We start from the raw sequence: 20893 nt of genomic DNA, 5'->3' as shown, positions 1-20893 counted from the left end.
GAGTCAGGACAAGTCGCCCGAGTCAACATGGCTAGAGTGGTGGTTCCTATGGCTCACCTTTTCCGTGGCTCTCTTGCTAGAGCGTGCTTCTTGCTCTGTTGACCAGACAATCCACTTGTGATTACGAGTGCCAGTAGCTGGAAACCGAGGCCCATGCAACGCGTTTTTCATTTCCTCTGGGGAGGCGGTTCCTCTGCAGGTTGTTGTAGAATAATCTTATTCTACAGGTGCTGCTGCTAATGGGCCCACCGGGGCTTGTTTGTAGCATTCAAACCCTTTGATAAGGGTTGCCCCAACGTGAAAAGTTGGATGCCCTAAAAATTAGGCCGATCCATGTGAGCTGCCACACGAATTTGGAGGTTTTTAGATGGTTGTCTATTGTTTTCTGTGATGTGGTCTGCCTAATAATTAGGTAGGCCTGATTTTTAAGGCATCCTTATATCATAGTAAGGCTCACACAATGCATGAGTTGGATGGATTATACGTAACACGGTGGGCCCCGCACAGAAACAATAGGCAACTCTCTGGAAATCTCCAAGTTCACACTATTTCTCAGAATTCACATTATAACCCTCGTGATGATTGGGTTGACTTGATTTCATGGGCGTCCAAGTTTCATGGTGGGTTTACCGAATGAGACCGGTTGGATGCTATACACTGCCCCGGTGTGCTTCAAGCTAAGCACTTGTGGAATAAGCTTATTCTACCGTGTAGAAAATGCAACTTAGAATGGACGGCAATAAAAAAATAATTTAAAAAAGCAAAAAAAAAAAAAAAAAGCCTTAGATACTCGGCCAGACTGTGATGGATGATGCACAGGCGCTTAGAAATTGTACATGTGGCACACAACTAACTCAAATTTAACGGTGCAGATTGTTCCCAAGTGTAAATGTGACATAAACCAAAACTTAGTTGATCGTGTAGCTGTCATATATATTGGTGGACATCTATTACACAGTTGGAATGAAAAATCATCCAAGGGTTATATTTCAGAAAACAAGTGTACATGAACCAGAAGTATGATTTTTCATGCAGTCTGGTTTTGTGACTGTGACTTAGTCGCAGTGGTTTTCATAATTTTAGCAGTTTAACTTGCGTGAGTGTATCCCACATGTATTTCTCAGTGCTGCACATCAACCATCCCACTCTGCCAGAGTAGAAATTACCACCGAATGTTGCGACCATGTGCTTATCTTGGTCCACATGGTCTATAGTAGTTGCCACTGAGTGGACCGTGTGGATCCTGCTCACCGGTTCCAAAAGCTGTCTACGTCTTCAGTGAAGCATTCGATCCCTCAAAGCATAAGGTTCTACATTTTTTATGCATGTGAAGCACTAGTGGAGAGAGAGAGAGAGAGAGGATGGGCTACGAGTAGTTGCATGCTATGCGGAGAGAAATAGAGAGCGCACAAGTTTCAATATTAGGCTACCCATCTCCACTTTTTCTAATGTTGTACACTATCTAAACTTTTAAATCTACTACATTTTTTAACTAATATTTTATGTGCAATAAATAGAGTAGATGCACATAGTCATCACAGTAGACCCTACCAAGTGGCATGAGCTCTGCAACAGTATCTCATCAGTATGGGCTACATTTAAAGAGGAGATGTGGGAGCGGGTTTCTCACCCGTCCCATTTTCTCCTCCTCGTGACCAATTGCAAGGGTAAAATTAACGAAATGCTGCATAATAAATATATGAAGGTATGGAGAAGTTAATAGAGGTCATGTGCCAGCCTTCATCACACATGGCCCACAGCAAGTTTTCTATGCAATGTTTTAAAGATGAACCAAGCACTAAACTGCCGAAGCTGCTGGTGTGTCCATACCTGCTCACATTGACATTATTAGCATTTCGTTCATAACACTATCATTAGTATTTTTGTAAAACACGGCGTTTCAAACAGGTTTAATCCCTGGTTCACAGAGCCTCAACCCTTCTCGAGTTTTTAAGACTGTAAAAGGCTTGAATTGAATGGAGCTAAAGTGGTTTCAATTCTGACTGAATTCAAAGTAAATGGGGGCCGCCACCATGTTTGTATGCCATAAACCCATTCAATGAATGTGCCCCAACTGGATGAAGGAACGGACCAAAAATCAGGTCACTACAAAACTCAGGTAGGCCCCACCACATGATTTTAGAAGTTTTAGGCATGATTTGGCACTTCTTCCTGTGGTGAGCCCCACACGAGCTTTGGGTCCGGCTGATCTTTGGGCCTGCTTCCACAGTCGAGATGTTTGACACACACATCATGGTGGATGCCACACACAATCGACTGTGTGGTATGGGCAGACCTAAAATAACCAAAAAAAAAAAAAAACACCATTTAATGAATAGAGAAATCATCGATTGAGTGGTCAACGGGCACTGGCTCATGAAGACTGATTTGGTGGGTCTGCCTGTATTTCCATTTTAGTGGAATGACCTATTGACTTTTGAAGTATTCTACTGTATGTTGTATCTTGAATAAGCAAAAGAAGAGAAGATAAAAAGTAGAGAATATGAATCTGATTTATTTTATTTTATTTTATTTTTTTGCATCCTTGTGAGGACTCGTAAATGCCAACATCAAATTGTGGTGGAAGATCCTTCACAATGGTCCGATCTTACTCAAATGGTCATTGGCTTTCGGGGTTACTCGACAAGAGATCAAGAAAGGATGAAATCTCCGCATCTGGTAGTCGTCTTGTCCAGCTGCCCAAAACCACATTAAGTCCACATGGATTTTACAACTGGAGCATTTTTGTGATTTTATTATGTGGACAACCAACACGGCATTTTAGCATGGATTGCCAACTTGTCATATTCGACTCAGCCTCAGCCATGTCCGATCCAGTTCGACACCATGAGTCAGCGTTGAAAATATTCTGGACTTGACTCGGTACATGATGAGTCAGCCCGACTCACTGAGTTTTCAATCCACGAATTTCAGCATTGTTTTATGTTTAGTTTTAGGTAAGGCTTTTGTTGGACAATATACACACATGCTCCAATGCTCTGTCATCACCATGATGTTGCTAGGTCTTTTCCTGGTCCACAAACTCATGTCTTGCCTTCCACGATTCTGGTTGCTGAAGGAATGCTTCTAGGCGAGCTTTTTTTATTCCCCTCTTTGCTCACCTTCATTTTCTTAAGTAATTCTATGACGAATGTAAAAGATTATTACATAGCTAGTGCCAGTTAGAGCTTTTTGCTTTCATTGTTAGTCCTAAGCTTGGATAAATGCAGGGGTTGCATCAGTTGACAACTAATGTGAAACTATTACCATAACTTTTATCATTAATCTTGATGGAACAAGATTTAATTAGGTAACCCTAATTAGTTAGGATAAAGCTTATATGATGATGAAGATGAAGATGATGAGTCATTTTCCAAGTATAGGTGGCTAAGTTCTTTTGTTAGGCTCGTGATGCAACGCATGATAGTGGCACACATGAAGTAGGATACATGTACAAGATTTGGTGGACCCATGTAAGTGGGCCATTTGAAACGTCAAAAGGACGAGACAAGAAATATCAAAATAGTCTACATTTAAAAAGTTGTTGACGAGAAATAATATTCCTTTCTTAGCATGCATTTGTAAGAATAAAAAGAAGCTTGAAAGGTTTTATAGTTGGGAAAACAGGTGCTTAGTTAAGAATTTTATTAGTGGGAGACTTTGTGGGATTTTAGGTCTATTTTACTTTAAATTTGTATAATTTTATGCAATTTCATATGGTCTCAAGGTAAGTATGAAGGTAAGTATTGAACAGGCATGCTTCTCAAGGACTAAGTGATGTAAACGAGTCTTTTTGAGTAGTTACATATAAGGGGTAAGAGAAACCAATTTCATCAATCCAATCCTCACTTTATATTAGTAAATTTGTGCTTTAGTTGAGCATGGCTTTCTTGTAATGACCTTAGTATTTGATGAAAATCTATAAATTGAAATCTTCTTTCTTTCCTCCTGGTTCTTGTGAATTTGTTTCCTTCTGTCTCACACCTTCTCTCCTCTCTCATCACATTATTTGATATTAGAGCTTGTGCTCTCACTTTGTGGGCAGCTCCTCATTGATATGTTCAAATTCTTGCCATGGCAGTAAGATGCAATTAGGTGTTACCTAAGCTATGCAAGAATAATGGGCTCCGAAATATACTGGTTGAAATTGACTCAAAAGCAATGGACTGTCTAAGGCCCACTCCATGGTGTATATCGTATATTGTACATTGTTGGGAAATTAAGCTTAAACTCATTGGGATTAATCATAAGATTAGTCATACAAACAAGGCTGCATGCTTTGCCAATTACCCCTATAATTTTAAGAAAATGTGTCATTATTTTGATTTTGCCATTGCTAAGCTAAACATGGGAAGTATCGGTCAAATGCAATTTAAGAGAGTAAGAAATTTATAATCTTTGCACTTTTTTATGACATTATTATGAAAATCCTGAATTCAAACAGTGAAATCAATGTATTTTGGTGATAATTAGATATTACAATAATGTAAAAGTAACTTCATTACAATTTTACTATTGGGATTACAAATATAGGAATTGGTCATGATCAAATTCAGTTGTTGCTAGGAGACGAGTAAAATAATTTATATTCATTAAACAATTCCTTTAAATTACCATAGTAATTGGTGAAACAAGCAAACCCAAGAAAACAATGTTACACCAAATTGACACTACACCAAAATCGTCATTTAGGAACGGTTTTAAACTGTTCCTAAATTCTTTAGGAACGGTTTAATACCATTACTAAATGAGGTGTTGCAGAAAATCAGGAACGGTTCAGAACCGTTTTGGGTACCATTTCAATTTTTAGGAACGGTTTTAAATTATTTTGGTGCCAACGATCACATTTTAGGCACAATTTTAGAAATGGTTTTGAATGCTAATTAATGTTGCCAACGGTTAGATTTTAGGACGGAATTTTAAGAACAATTTAAAACCCTTTGTTCATTATATGAGAGAGAGAGAGAGTGGGGTATGTAATCTACTTGTATTACATGCCAGATAATTACACAAATAGAAAAAGACAATAGAATGATTCACACACATAATAATCTTTTCCTTCTTTTCTAGTACACATTTCAATTTTAATTCCAATTTTCAATTTCAATACAATATTTCATTTCCAGGCTTCTATAATCCAACAAATCCTTGCTCTTTTCTAGAATGATCACTGCCTTCGGATATGACATCCGCTGCAAATCCTCCTCTTCAATGTCTTCTCGTCCATCCCCCACAACCCAATCGATCTCTTTCACCAGCTTGGTCTGCACATCCTGATGCTTCACCAGGTTCACCATGATCCACTGCAGTGATGTGGACGTTGTGTCCGTATGAGAGGGACGAAAATCTCTTCCGTATGAGAGGGACGAAAATCTCTTCCTTCAGCACCACTTCCAAGGCAGTCTGGTACATGTCATGAGCTGTTAATTCTGTGCTGGAAGTATTGGTGGTGCTGCTGCTACTGCTGTTGGGCTTGAATTAGATGCCTGAAGGGCTGGAGAAGGCCTACAAAATGTTGTTGCCTGCTATCTTCAACTTGTGGGTTGTGCACCAAGCTTAGAGACATAGCTTAGATCTGATGAAAATGCTCTCGATCTCGAGGACCATAGACGTACCTTAGATCGAAGGTAACCCCCGAAAATCAGTTGTATACAAGTAGTTTCCCCTGCCAAAGGGTCTATTGCATTTGCACCAACTTCCTTAAGGCACACAGATTGCATTATATCAATAGCATACCTGCCAAAATCACCCATTAACAGGATATCATTACATGCATTTGAAATGATAAAATATATGTCCAGATGGATGCAGCATAAACTCCAGAAATAGTTTAAACAGCTGAACTCAAAAATTCATGGGCATCTTCTTCTCTCCCATGACCAAGAAAACATACAACCTAATAAGTGAATACCAAGTGAACTTGAAATAACTTGCAATGCTCTTAGCACTATCATCCTACAAAAGATTTCATTTAAGCCTACATGCACACACTTCTCAACTCTTCCTCTTTTGGGGGCATTGATCTCATTCATTGTTGGTTGGGATCATCCACTCTATATCAGATACGCTCTTTAGTGGAAGTTACAACATGAATAGAAAAATAGGTAGAACTCAAATGCATGCAGAATTGGATTACCATTTGATATAAGCAGCAGCAGCAGCCAAACAAAGATAATACTACTTGTAATAAGTATCCAAGGCAAGAGCGGATGATTCCTTGGCAGCCAAACTTTTAACCAGCACAACTCCCTTATGAAACATTGATGAAAAGCTACTTATAAACATAATTATGACATCCAAAATCCTTTTAAAAAAATTAAAAGAACAAGAGGTTTCTTCTGCAACCTTAGTATCATCAAAGCACTCACGAGCCATGATAACCTGCGCAATTTAGTGTTAGAGTGAACTTTTGAAAGAAGACTATCAAAACCCAGAATATAGTAGCATGAGGTGACCTTCTGATGAATGAGTTGGATGGCCTGCATACATGTGGGCCCCATATCTACCAGGTGCCATCATTAGCTTACGGAGGTATCAATATCGCTGGAGCACATCCCATTTCATATAAGATTTGAAGAACTGACTTTAGCTCAACTAAGAAAAAAAATCACACAACATAGCACTCAAAAGATAATAATATATAAATCTTAATCTCTCATAAAAGAAAAATAGCTACCACATTACAGTCACATTATGGGACCAGAAATTAAAGACTGAATGACTGTTGAAAATGGGAGCTATAAACGTCAACATCAGTACTCCAATATTCACGAAGCATGAGAAATGACACCCAAAGATATTGCAATAAATGTTATGCTTCTAATTACAAAAAAAAAAAAAAAAAAAGTGGATACGGTTAGTAGAACCATGGAATAAACAAGCTTACAGTTGATTCATATCGAACGCGACGCAAGTTTGAGACTAGCTTCTCATAATCTTCCTGCAGGAAAGATGATAAAAGAGAATGAGATGCCCAAAAAACCCAACATCCCACAAAATGCAAACGTTAGGATGCTTAAATTACATCTGCATTCTAGGGTCTATCCAAATTCCAAACTTCCCCTAATTGCATTATTCAAAAGCCATATTATTAGATAAGGAAAGGTTAGGATAAGAGGTTACAGTTCCAGATGTAAGTGGCTTCTTATTTGCCAGCACAATACAACAACCCAAATCAACCTCCAGCTTTAGCACACCTATCGTCTCCAAACTGGTAGAGCAATCAACGAGTGCCAAACCTGTGAAATGAAACGGGACAACAAATTGCACACAAATAAATGAACAAACATGAAAAATGTCCACATGATGACCCAGGCATTGCACTTGAGGCTAAGACCAAAAAGAATCATATGCCAGATACCATGCTTGTCGTTGTCGGGTTTCTCATAAATTCGATCCTTTAAACATTACTTGTTACATAGAAATGACATAACCAGAGTTTAAACACAAAACATAGAGGAAATGACCAACAATCTTCAAGGAGAGAGGTTCGCTCAAATACATCCCAACACATTCCAATGATCCAGACCAGTTATTCGAGCAGTCTCACTTTGTACAGTGTAAACGAAACAAATAGAAACCCTAAAAAATAAAATAACAACAACAAAAACAAATAGAATTGGCAACATGCATTGTTTGGCAGTGTGGATTGGGAAGTATTTGGAATCCAAGGGATTCCAAATACTCAATCATACTAGTTTTGCAGTCTCTCTCTTTTTCTGAGATTCATAATCCTCTCCCTTTTTGCTCATTTTTAAAGGTAGGAGAGTCAAACGTGTAACATAGGTGTCGTTGGGCTACTAATTCATTGTACATGTGGCACGTTGATGACATCCCAAAATAATCAAATTATCAACTGCATCACTAAAATTACATCAATTGAATGATTTGAGTAGTTCAAAAATCAGCTACGTAAATCAAAGGTTAAAAAACATTGGTCAATTGCTCGGTTGTGATCCTACGCTTGTGCCCATCCGAGACTTGGAATTTTATCATTTTGTTTAAAATATATATTTCAATGGGTTGAATATAATCATTGTGTCAAACATCACATATATACACTAATTATGGTTATTAAAGTTGATTTAATAATCAAGTCCAAACTCATGTAAATATACCGAATAATTTCAATGCATTGCTATTTTTGAACTCTAGTGCCTTCATACAAGTTGTCAAACACAATTGAAAGATTCGGAATCACCTTGTTACAAAAGGAGCATTATTTATTGTCAACAACTTCATAAATGTGGACTATTTTTTACTTTCTTTCGTCTTATCTATTGACCAATCAAATGGCCCACCTCTATAGGCCCACCATCTTGCACATATGTCCCACTTCATGTGTACCACTATTATGCGCTACATCAGCTTGTTAAGATGTGAAATTCAATATAAACTAGTCATGTTTGCCTTTTTGCTGCCATTAGATTAAATAGATATGATGATTAAAAAAAATTAAGGAGAGTAATTATTCTTAGGCTAAAATTTTTCAAGTTTAGATCTTTTCAACCAAATTGCTACAAGAAGATGAGCATTCGTGCTCCCTAATTTTTGGACCATAAAGCTTATAGTGATTCATTTCAGTAAGAAAAAATGAAATACAATAAAGTACACGGGAAATGACAAAAAGATGCAAGAGAAGAAAGAAAAACCCAAGTGGAGGAGGTAATACCACGCACTTCCTACATCATATGACGTGCTGAATGTGCCGTGCATGCCACACGTGTTTGGAGCAGAGAATATGACATTATTCAGGCACATGAGGCATGAAAAGCAGCACTATTTCACAAGCATATATGATACCATGTATTGGGGCACCTGGAACATAGATAGCCAAGTGTCACATTATGCGGTACAGAACATACTATCTGAGACATAGGATACCAATTCACATTTTGAGGAAACTAGTAAAACTTGTACCTGCAGTCCAGAAATGAGAGAAATGAAGTGATTCAAAAGTCTCCTAAAAAGGTGAGAGGTCAGTTCTATATAATTATCTCTACTACGTTATGTGAGCCGCATTTGGCCATTTTTACCCTTGCAAGTAGTCATAGGAGCAGCATTAAGAAATAGCATTGGACTATGGTTGGCCCTTTGACTAAGGGGTATTTTTGTCTTTTATTTATTAACGTAGGTTGCCAATTACTAATTCTCCTTTTATTTGCATGTATCTTTAATACAAGCTCAATAGTCCACTATGATAACTGTGTGACATTCAAAAATTGTACACTTATTACTTTGGGTCAAGTAATATTGTCTAACAAAGTTGATCTAAGCCTCAAGTGTGGTAGACTCTCAGGGGTTTCAACATCTAGTCAAGAGTCCGAGTATCCATAGGTGGTGAAATCCCACTATGGCGTAAGTGTGTGGGGGGTGTGTGTGCGTGTGTTTAAAAAAAAAAAAAAAGCTACATAACCAGAAAAAAGTACTGTAGTTGCGCACGGTCAAATCCCTTCTCTGTCAGTATTTCTTTTTGTCGTGCGCCCTTTTTGCCTACACTGATCAGGATCACAACATTTGTGGAGCCTAGATACGGTGATGGTCAGATTACAGCCCTCTTCATCAGGTGGACTGTGGTCTAAAGATCACCTTCAAAATGATAATCCTGACCATAGATTTGCAGGGCTGGATACAAGCCATTAGAAGGTTTCTTTTTCACTGTTCCACATTCAGCTACAAATATCACATCTCAGCGATGAGTTTCTTCCATTGAAAATAGGGCTCAGCAAATGGACAGTTGTAATTATTAGACCATTTCTGCATATGGGTCCTAATCCAGGGACACGTGCTGGTGACCCTGAGCAGAAACCATTATGTAAAGTATAACCTATGGGCTCCAAATGGCCCCGTGCAACATAGTACTGGGGCAGGTCGGTCAGTTTTTATGTGGTGTACTGGCCAAAATGAAAAATAAAAAAAAAACTTACTCTTCACCGTAGTTTAAAAAGTGATTGGACTGGTCCAACTCAAGCGAATTCACCAAATGCTGGAGAAAAGCTCAATTCACCAATGCTCGAGAAAAGCTCAATCTGGTCATGACTGGGCAAAAACCCAAGAAAAACCTGACACGACTCAGGAAACTTGGCAAAATTGGATGAAACTCTAATTGAGTCGAAACAACTGGGCATTATTTATACCTTTTTAAGGCAGGTTCGACCATAGTCCCTGGACCCTTTAAAATGGAATATGGGGTGACCTGTTGTCTATTAAAACTGTTCATTCATTCATATAATTAAGAGTAATCCATGCTGAAAAAATCATGTTAATTTGATAATCTTAAGCTTCCATTCATTCAATAGCATGAAAATGAACAGTCAAAATTGATTGGAGAAATAAAATAAGTCGAAATGATTAACTTGAAACATTTATCATATAGATCTTATTTTAGGTTTCTTACTATTGTACAATAACATTTTGACTTAATGACCTTATCCATATGATTAGCTGGTGAGCACCCAACGGTTGTAACAAATTGACCCATTCAAAGGGTTAGGATCATTCAATCGTGGCTCTTGCACAATGACTTACTCCTAACTATATGAATGAATGAAGGGTTCAGATCATCCTCAATAGATCACCCCTTATACCATTCAAAAGGTTTGTGAATGTTGCAGTTGGAAACTTAGCAAACCCCTTTAAAGAAATAATTAATTAATTAATTGTAAGAGTTCCCGAGTTGACATGACTCACCGGTTTCGAGTCGAGTTTCACATTTTAAACCAGGCTTTTGGCCAACTGTCATTGTGGGATGACATGGCACAACCAAAAGCAGCCATTATTAGTGACGTGGCATTTCTTTGCTTCTTCCCAAAAAAAAAAAATCAATTGGGTGCGCACCATCGAAGTGAAATGCTACGCACCACTATCTTGATTTTTATTTTTTTTTAATTCTTTTCTTTTGAAAATCGATTCCAGACATTTCATGATTTCATGTTAGGTTTTCTAAGGAGTGATAATGACGTGGACCCTTTCGGCACCCTCAAAAGAGAAAGAATGCAAGCAATAAGCGAAACATCAACGTGTATTATCAAAACCACACCTTCTTGTCGTTCTTCTGAATTCCATGCCATTAATCATAACCCTTCCTTTTCAAATTAGGGTTGGGAATTTCATGATGGAGGGCTCTGTGCTATTTTGCGGCTCTTATTTGTACTTGCTCGTGTGAGATGGATGGACGGCTTCGTAGCTCACGTGCTAATGAGGCACACGTGTGCAAGATCTCGGGCACTGATCGTTTAGGCCCACTTATGAACATGACCTGGCCCAAAGATCAGACTGGTTCACCCATCAGTACGGCTATGTGAAAAAAAAAAAAAAAGGAAAGGACAGCTAGAGAAAAGGCCAACGCTATGTATTCAGCTGTGCCAACCTGATGAGTGGACCAATCTGAATTTTGGACCAGGCCATGGTCACAGTGGTCCCTACCTGATGAATGGCATGGATCTTACACACGTGTGCTAGAATAACAAGGATGTGGATGCTCCTGCATTTTCCGGTGGACGAGTTCAATTCAGCGTCCCTCGTGCAATAGATATTTGGTGGGCCGCTCCGTTCTATAGTTGTCTCATATGATAAGACAGAAAAGCACTGATCACGTGAATTTCACGTGGGTGAGAGATCTGGGAGTAACTTTCGATATACCAGCCCTAGTGACATGAAAGCACGAAGCAACCGCGTTTGGTGCATCTACCAAAACGAGTGCTGGCAAATCCAGGCTAAGGGGCCTGTTTTGGATGTGCAGTTGTGGACCCAGGTTGAGAACGGTGCAGATTGAGGTCCAAGTGGCCCACATTTTTCTCACTAAGGCGTTTGGCGCGCATCACACCAAATGCAGATGGTTGGATGTGCCTAACATTCTCCTCAAGTAGATGGACTCAAACCATGATTTTAAAGACTCAGCGACTTACCGACTCGTCTCATCCTAAACTGAGTCATGACTCGGTTGAGTTAGGTACAGTCACTCCCTATTTTCAATTTCGATCTAGAGGTGGGCATCGAGCCGAGTCGAGTCGAGGTGGGCCAAGCTTGGCTCGGCTTGTCCATGATGTACTCGAGTTCGAGCTCGAGCTTGGCCTCAAGCTCAACATTAAAGCTTGGCTTGTTTGCTAAAGTTGTCGAGTCGAGTTCGAGTCGAACTAGTAGTTCGAGTCGAGTCGAGTTTACCTCGAGTCGAGCTCGAGCTTGTTGGGTGAGAGAATAATGGATTCTGTTCTTGATCCTCCTCCATTGATGAAAATTTCAAAAATCTTAAGAGAATTAAAGCAAAACTCGATGAAAAAACCAAACAAAACTTTGAATCGGATGAGGAAACCTGTAAGAACCGATCTGTTCTTGATCTTTTTCCACCAGTAGAAATCCAAGTACTAGAAAAAAAAAACAAAGCAGAACACATATCAGAAATCCAAGTAAAGAGTTCTAACCAATTAGATCATTAGATTTCCTTGAAGCTCAAACAAATTTGAGAAGAACTCATCTCGAATTTCTTAGGTTTCTCGCCCAAGAAATAGATCTCAAGAGATTGAAATTATGCTATTGTGGAGCTAAAATGAAAACTGATGGTGGCGGTCCGGACGGGCGTGCAGCTGGCAAGTGGGTAGAGAAAGAGAAGAAAGGGAAAGGGAAAGGGGGTGCGTGCGGTCGGGTAGAGACTCTAGGGTTTATTTGTTTTTTTTTTTTTAATTTTTTTTTAAAGTTAAAATTTAAAACTTATATTAATATAATATATATAATATTTAATATTTAATATATTTATTAATCGATTCGAGTCGAGTCGAGTTCAAGTCGAGTCGAGTTGAAATGCCCCCTGGTCGAACTTGGCTTGAACTCAACTCGACCTTCAAATAATTAGCTTGGCTCGGCTTGAATCGGTCATTCAAGCCGAGTCAATCCGAGCTGACTCGAGCCAAGTCGAGCGAGTTTTTTGAGCTAGCTCGACTCGTGAACAGCCCTATTTCAATCCATGGTCTTGAACTTAAACCAGATCAGTGACATATCAGGCCCATTACAGTCACGTCCGCATTTCGGACAGTAGACGACAAGTCCACCCACTTGCTATCCCACTACCTGAACTTTCAAGCACGCTTAAAATGTGAGTGTTAGCTATCATCAAAATTCAACTAACATTTGTTAGACTTTGTGTAGCCCATGGTATTGTTATTGGTATGTGTACATATTTATTTATTAATAATATTAAAAAATTAATGTTTGAACTATAAATGTACTCGTTTCGTGATAATATATATACAAAGATTTTAATATTAACTTTCACACTGAAGTGACTAAAAAGGAATCGGCATGATTGACTTAGTACCTGATTACATTGTGTAAGCCTATGTATAGTAGTAGGGACGGATCGTTAATTGATTGAATGAAACTCATGTGAGAATTTTATAAATGATAAACGTTGGATGATTCACGATGTGGAATTTAATTGAGTCGAATGTGCTATGAGATTGAGACCAATTACTTGCCATAATGGATCAATTCATTTTCCCTTGTTGTACGAGTATGTAGAGCTAGGCACAAACTGACTCGACTCGTCCAACTCGTTCAGACCCGACTCAAGTCGAACCGAAGGGGTGAGTCAGTCCGAACCGAGTAGGCCTCACCCAATCCGAACTCAAATCAAGTCAAGTTCAAGTTATATATAACCTAATTCCTCATCCTTTCTACCCTACCTGTCGCATGCCCCGATCCGAAAAGCTCAACCCCTTCCTGTCCAGCACCCATCGGCCATCCCATTCCATCTGGCAAGCGGCAGCAAGCCCCGGCCTTCTTCATCGTCGTCGTCCTCCTCCTCCTCCTCCTCCTCCTCTCTCTCTCTCTCTCTCTCTCTCTCTCTCTCCTTCCCGTTTGGCAGGTGACAGCCTGTGGCCCATCAGGTGCCTTTTTTTTAATGTTAAGAGGATGGACCACACACAGGAAATGGTGGAGATGGAAGGAAGCGGGTTGCGTACAGAGTAAACTATGTGAGGTCCACCATGAATTATGTATTTTATTCCCTCCATCCATCTATTTTATCCCCTCCGTCCATCAATTTTATCCCGATCCGAATCGATGCCAACAAGATCCGACTCGGTATTTCTGACCGGGTTGGACTCGGTTCTGATCAGCCCAACCCAAACCCGAACTCAAATCGAGTCAGGCATGTTAGACTCGGTACCGAGTCGAATCGAGTTCGGGTCAAGCATTTTTCAAAACCGGATCAAGTCAGGTTGGACCTAACTCAATCCGTCTCAACTTGATGCCCACCTCTAGAAGTATGCATAGTAATGATGGTGCACAATAGACTTATTGAAGGCATCAGATCTAATGAATGGTCAAGATTTTATTACAAACTATTTTTGAAAAAAAGATTACTTTTAATTATAAAAAAATTTCAATAGGTTTTTAAGATAAAATTTATTCAATTTTAAAAGTAAATAAATGTGCATCACGATTGGAACATTGGATTCGTGCGCGTGCATAAATAGAATCAAACATGGTTGATGAGTGTGATCGAATAAACGGTTTATGAAAAGCAGTTGAAGATTGCAACGAACTATTTTTAGTTTACTTGTGAATTTAGTACAATGTCATTTTTCTAATAATAATTGATCTCAGAGGTCTCATGCTAAATTTATTTGATTAGATGATATAAATTGAGTTTTCTTATTAGAAGAGACCACAGTGATTCAATACATCTCATTATTACCACAACATAAGAGATTGGAATTTCTCTGAAATGGAGGCCAGTAAATATAAAATAGGATTCTAGTTTGAAATACCTCTCCCTCTCTCTTCCTCGTAAAAACTCTATTAAATCTAAATATCTCATATTATGTATAGTATTTTTTTTTTCATGATTAAAAATCAAAGTCTCTAATGGATTTTCCTCCGTCTCTGTTTATGTTCCCATGCATGAAAATTTTTCATCCAAGAGAAGACGAGAATTAATTATGCATTTAATATAATTCTCTTCTGAAATTTTTTTAAACATGCATGTTTTGTAGTGCTTCCAGTTACAGCATACAGTCTTATATTAGGATCTTTTATCCTTCTTATCGTTTGACCCTTTGCCTTTGAATTTGGATAATCTTCGTACCATTAAGTAATTAAAGGGTTGAAATGCTTCAATCTGAGTGTTATTACCGGTCTCCTTCACCCACAATTAATTCATAGAATAGACAATTTTAACTGTTAAAAAAGACCCACTTTGCCTCATCCAAAGAACGCGATAAGCTGTCATTGGTGCAACCAAACCAATTAGAACTGTCCATCCAATGCGCCTGTCATTATGGGTGTAAATGGGTCAGTTCAATCTGATAAATCATTGGACCTGAGCTGTGATAAAGGGGTCCGGATTTGAAATTGGACCCAACAGATCCGGTCTGAGTCCACCACTTCAATTATCATGTGAGGCTCGAAACCTCTCAAATTAATGGACCTGATACAACCTGCATAAACCCAACTCTTAAATGGGTAGGATTTGGACCATTAAACATAAACCCCAGCAACCGCTTAACCAAACTCCACCCAGAACCGACCTTTAAAAAACCATTGCCCTAAGAGGTTTCAGTAAATTGTAAGGGACGCAACTATAAAACATGCAGTCGGTTGATAAATGAGAAGTCTACACTAAATGGGACCCATGCACACCCCAACCCACCACGGATTAGCCATACCCCATGAACCGGTGTGATCCGAAAATCCCCATGATCAAAGAACTATAAAAGAATGGTGAAAGAATATAATTTCATTAATTACACAATCGGCCATCAAAGTTTCTGGAATCAAATCAACTGATCCCGATTATCTTATCGGAATCCTTCAACAGATGAATGCTTATCATCACAACATCAAAGTAGGGTTCTTACTCTTGCTTCAGTAGTAGACTCACAAGAGTTTTGATGTAGAGCGGGTCGCAGACACTTTCATGCCCAAAGATGGACCAGAGAAGGCCTGATTGGAGGCGGAAGTGATCAAAACCGTTAGAATCTTAAAACAGACATATCTCGCAAACCGGAATGAGTAACTCTACGTACCATATATTATTTTGAGGTAAGACAAGCTACATTAGCTAACCAACCTAGCTATGTGGTACCGAATTTGTGAGATTCCATCGTATCAACGGTTGATTTTCATTTTCGACCATGTTTAGTAAGTTTTATTTTGATTATAACTCTTCATCTATTGGGCTGTCCAACATAAAAAGGTGTTTATAAAAAGTAGTAGAATAGCGTGGTTAAGTCACATAGGACACTTACTATAAACAAAACAACTACTATTTATAGTAAGTTACGAATTTTAAGAAGTTTTGGTTGTAGATTAATTCCAAGATTTATTTGGAAGCTTGGTATCTCACCAGATCATGGGTTGGAGTACCCATTGTATGGAAAATACAGTACTGTTGTGTAGCGAGTTTGGATTCCCTATGGGATTGGGTCATTATTATTAGTCTAATAAAGTGGAACTCAAAAATTATTATTTTTTAATGTCCCACCCGTAAAGGGTCAAAATCTGGCTTCTTTAAGCCCCTAGTTTTAGGGGTACTGGACCGCACAGCCTGGCAAGCCGTGTATATCCTTGGGCCGCATAGTGTCGAGCCCATGCCACCTGTCCAGCCCAAACCCACCCATTGCCACCCCTACCTAGTTATATATCATTTCCCCCTATTTTTGAGTGTCGGCCATCCATATGACCATATAATGGTTTTGGAGACCATGTCAAGCCATTGCATCAATATGGATCTATGGTGCAAATGGGGACGGCTATTTTCATCCTCACTTTTTAGGCTAACGCCCCTTTTTCCTACTTTTGGTGGTTGTATAGCACCTCTTAGATATCACCGTTTATGTATGTTTGGAGGAGTCTCTATTTTATCGCTTTTCATCAAATTCAAATAATCTAACTCTAAAAATGATGAAAATATTTTAAAGATATTATAATTTCTTGACAATGGACTATTCAAAAGTATATAGAAAACTATCTAAACCATTCTAAGACGGTGAATAATAATATAAATTATTTGAAACTAGGCGGCTAGTGATTTCGACTTTTCAAAAATAGATGAGCAAGTATCTAAACCATTTAAAAGTGTGAAAAGTGATATGGACGACCATCCTAACAAGGTGGACAATAATATAAATTGCTTAAGAGTACGTAGACAGTGATCTAGGCCATTCTAAGATGGTGGACAACAACTTGCGTTTGATTGTTCTATTAACATATGCACTGATCTCACTACTTAATGAGTATTTTTGTAAACCTATGTAACTGGGATTAGATGGAAAGTGGTAAAATAAAGAAGTACCTCAAGACATGAGCAGGACATCTAAGTATTCAACGATCAATTAGAAAGTTAAGGCTGTCTGATCAACGTGATTTGAAGGCCAAGATCATCCGCACTGTGGGCCATGATTTCGATAATCTAGATTGTCATGCATCCATGCCATGGTACAGTAGCTAGCACATGGTGACAGATATTAACCTCAATCTGGCCCAGATTTCTGGATTTGGGTAATGAAACTTGATCCAGACCGTTGATATGCAGATAGTGACCACCAATCTTTAACCTTCAAATGTCAATCAATGCTTTATCTTTTTTTCCTCAACCGTCCATATCAGCAGGACATCAATCGGGGTGAGAGTCATCCTGACAAGACCCGTCAACACAGCCCACTCACGAAACTATTGGCAGCGACGCAGATGTGGACAGTGATCATTTAGGGCCATTTCAGATGGAACAACGTTAATGGGCCCTGAAAAAACAGGCCCAATCATGGCCCATTTATTCGGTCCAAAAGTGAGGCTCGAATACATTTCATCTTCTTTAATTTTGGGCTTGCAATTCAGACAAGAGAAAACCAATATATGGGCCTGAAACTATCTTCGGCCCATACAATGAAAATGATGTCCATGTCATGGATTTAAGACTCGCAACTGTGGGCCCACTTTTGTAATTTGTCATATATCCACGCTGTCCATCCGTTTTTTCAGACCATTTTAGGACATGGTCCCAAAATTTAAGCAGATCCAAATCTCAGGTGGACCACACCATAGGAAACAGTAGTGATTGAACGGCCACCATTAAAAAATTCCTAGGGACCATCGTAATTTTTATCAGCCATCCAATCCGTTGATAAGGTCAACCAAACCTGGATGGAGGGAAAAATACAAAGATTGGATTGATCCAAAACTTTTGTGGCCTACAGAATGTTTTTTAATGGTCATTTCCAGGTAGGTTCCACCGCAGATTTGGATCTGCTTAAGTTTTGGGATCATGTCCTAAAACGCGTTAGAAAAATAACGGCTATTATTTTCAAAACAATGGTCATCCTTTAATCACCCATTATGAAGGATGGGTCACTTTAGTTCGTGATAGAAACAGAAAAAGGCCTATAATTAAATAACGGCTATTATTTTCAAAACGATGTCCACTCTTTCCTTAACGGTGACTTTCATGTTATGGAACAATGCCCTGTTTTTCACCATTGTTTGGAAATCATGAACTGGCTTCACATATTCGCCTTGCTTAGTCTTGTAAACTAAGCAAGTTATGGTTGTGCCAGCTCACACCATGCAAACTAAAATTTCCGTCTCATAAAGAATTGCCATTGCTACCGCTACCCTTGCTAGAACCAAACGGCAAGTGAATGCGCGACATACGCATGCCATGAGCTTGTTAGCTTCGGCCCATGATCTAATAGGAAATAGTAACAAAATAAAGATATATCTTATAAGGCAAACCTCATACAAAATTTTTATATATTGTACGCAATTAATTCAAACTAAACCATTCTCAATGACTTACAACAAGTTAGATAAAATAGAAAACAAAAATCAAGCTTATTCGATTATCTAATTAAGATATGGTCTGTGATAGGGTGGAATGACGGAATAAGATTAAGATGAGTCCAATGAGTTGGGATAACGGTTAGATAATGATGATTGAACTATTATGAAAATAATGGTGGACATGAATTGGAAGGTTGAAAATGAAAGATTTATAATGGTCTTATTTCAACCACCAATTGTGCACAGATGAAAAGGACTGTTCAACAAATCTCACTTTAGGACAACTTAGTGATATTAGATTTGGCAAATCATACTGCTTGATTAATCCAAGTTAATACTACCAAGATCTGTAATTGAAACCCTTCTTTTTCTGGGTTGGTCGATTACATCAGATAGGTCCGGTGGTTGTTATGGTGTGGGATGGTAAGAATGTTATTACGACGGGCCGCAAGATCATCAGCCCCACCAATCCATCGAACCCACGCCTGGAACCATCCGTGGAGATTTTGCGGTCGAGATTGGGAGGTAATCTGGTTTGATTGTGCTGTTTCAGATTGAACTCTTTGATACATCAACGACCATTGTCTAGTGGACGGTGCTCGAACTGAGCACGTAGTGCAGAGTCTGATGATCTGGACCATTCATCTGGTGGATCCCACCTTGGATTGGACATGGCGGGAAAGTCTGGCTGATTGTACAATTTCAACAACCCAAAGGGTGATCTTCGAATGGGCAGTAGGAAAGAATAGTGATCGTCGAATGGACGGTAGGAAAGAATACTGACCCACAAATTGGTTGGTTATGTATGGTCTATTCCTTGTGCCTTGTGGACAGTGGTCCATCAACGATGTGAAGTACCGGATGAACGGTTCAGATCATGAAATGTTGTGCCACATATCTGGTTTGAATGGGAAGGTAATTGGTTTGAGCTGTATTAATCTATAACGACGTGTTGGTTATCTGATCTTCTTTCGTTCATCTCCATGGACTTACACGAGTGATTTTATTTATTAAATTGCATGATCAATCAAAATACCATCATACATTGAGAACTTCATCTAGATTTTTATTTCAGTCCATCTCATTGGACTGCGATCCAATCCATCCATCAGAAAGGAACCACTGTATTGATGCCCTCGCCTAGGAATCAGGTTGATCCACTGGTCAGATGGGCCACATTTTGCAAAACAAATACACCGGCTGGAAAACTTGACTGAAGTTTTCTAACCTATCCACTGTTTCCTATTTGGGGGCCCACAAGCTGGATGGACCGGATTTATTTTTGCTAAAACATGTAGAAGGTCGAACCAACCTGATGTATGGATTAGATCTCACACCTATGTGGCCTGCCGGCACATGTGTGATCTCATATACTAGAGATCATGATCGTTGGTTATCAAGGTTATTTTTAATCCTTGCTAAAAAAATAAAAAATAAAATAATAATAATAATAATAAATAAATAAATAAATAATGATCTCTAATGCATAATAACGGTTACCTAAAATGAGATCACTCATTTTAAGCGTATGCCAAACAGGCCCTTAGATTGTTTTTCTAAAAGAAAATTTCCAAATATCCACAATAGATTTTTGGGGTCCACACGTGCATGCGTGTAATTAGACAAATGAACGGGATTGTGTGCATGATTTCTTTGATTTTTGATGGGGCATTGATAACACTGAGCTCCCTCACAGAAATCTGAGGTTTGGAATGGATGGGGAGTTATGAAAATCTGATGTGAGGACATGATTTTGATACTCTGTGGAGAGTGCAAGAAAGGAGATTGCCATGTGGTTTCCTGATAGCAATGTCGCATGGCAGTGCAACCTTCATCCCTGTATCTATGAGTAAAGAAGCTGTTGCTGCTGCTTTGGAGTTGCATTTTTTTACCCCTTTTTTTTTCCCGTTGATGTAACTTAATGTTTTGAATTTTTGCCTCCTTCCATGATTGGTTTGTGTCACGTTATGGCTTGCATCCTTCCCTAATGAAATGAAATAATATTATTTTGTTTTATTTCAGTATAGCTATTGAAAAGAGACAGAAGGCGTTTCTTTATAAAATCATGGGCCAAAAGAACAGAAAGAACAATTAAACTCCTCGCACATCTCTACAAATG

General features: G+C 38.8%; 1 long non-coding RNA gene across 1 annotated transcript; it reads right to left on the bottom strand.

The window, feature by feature from the left end:
* Window positions 1-4968: 4968 nt before the first annotated feature.
* On the bottom strand, window positions 4969-7341 carry LOC131232922 (uncharacterized). Its single transcript, XR_009164983.1, has 6 exons — window positions 7123-7341; window positions 6887-6940; window positions 6346-6594; window positions 6137-6249; window positions 5616-5736; window positions 4969-5505 (listed from the first exon to the last, which is right to left on the bottom strand). It is a non-coding gene; the product is annotated as an uncharacterized LOC131232922 (long non-coding RNA).
* Between the last annotated feature and the right edge of the window lie 13552 nt (window positions 7342-20893).

This window comes from Magnolia sinica, chromosome 18 (assembly GCF_029962835.1).
Source record: "Magnolia sinica isolate HGM2019 chromosome 18, MsV1, whole genome shotgun sequence".
NCBI classification, from domain to species: domain Eukaryota; kingdom Viridiplantae; phylum Streptophyta; class Magnoliopsida; order Magnoliales; family Magnoliaceae; genus Magnolia; species Magnolia sinica.
The sequence above is the reverse complement of the archived record's forward strand: the minus strand, read 5'-3'. Positions and strand labels throughout refer to the sequence as shown.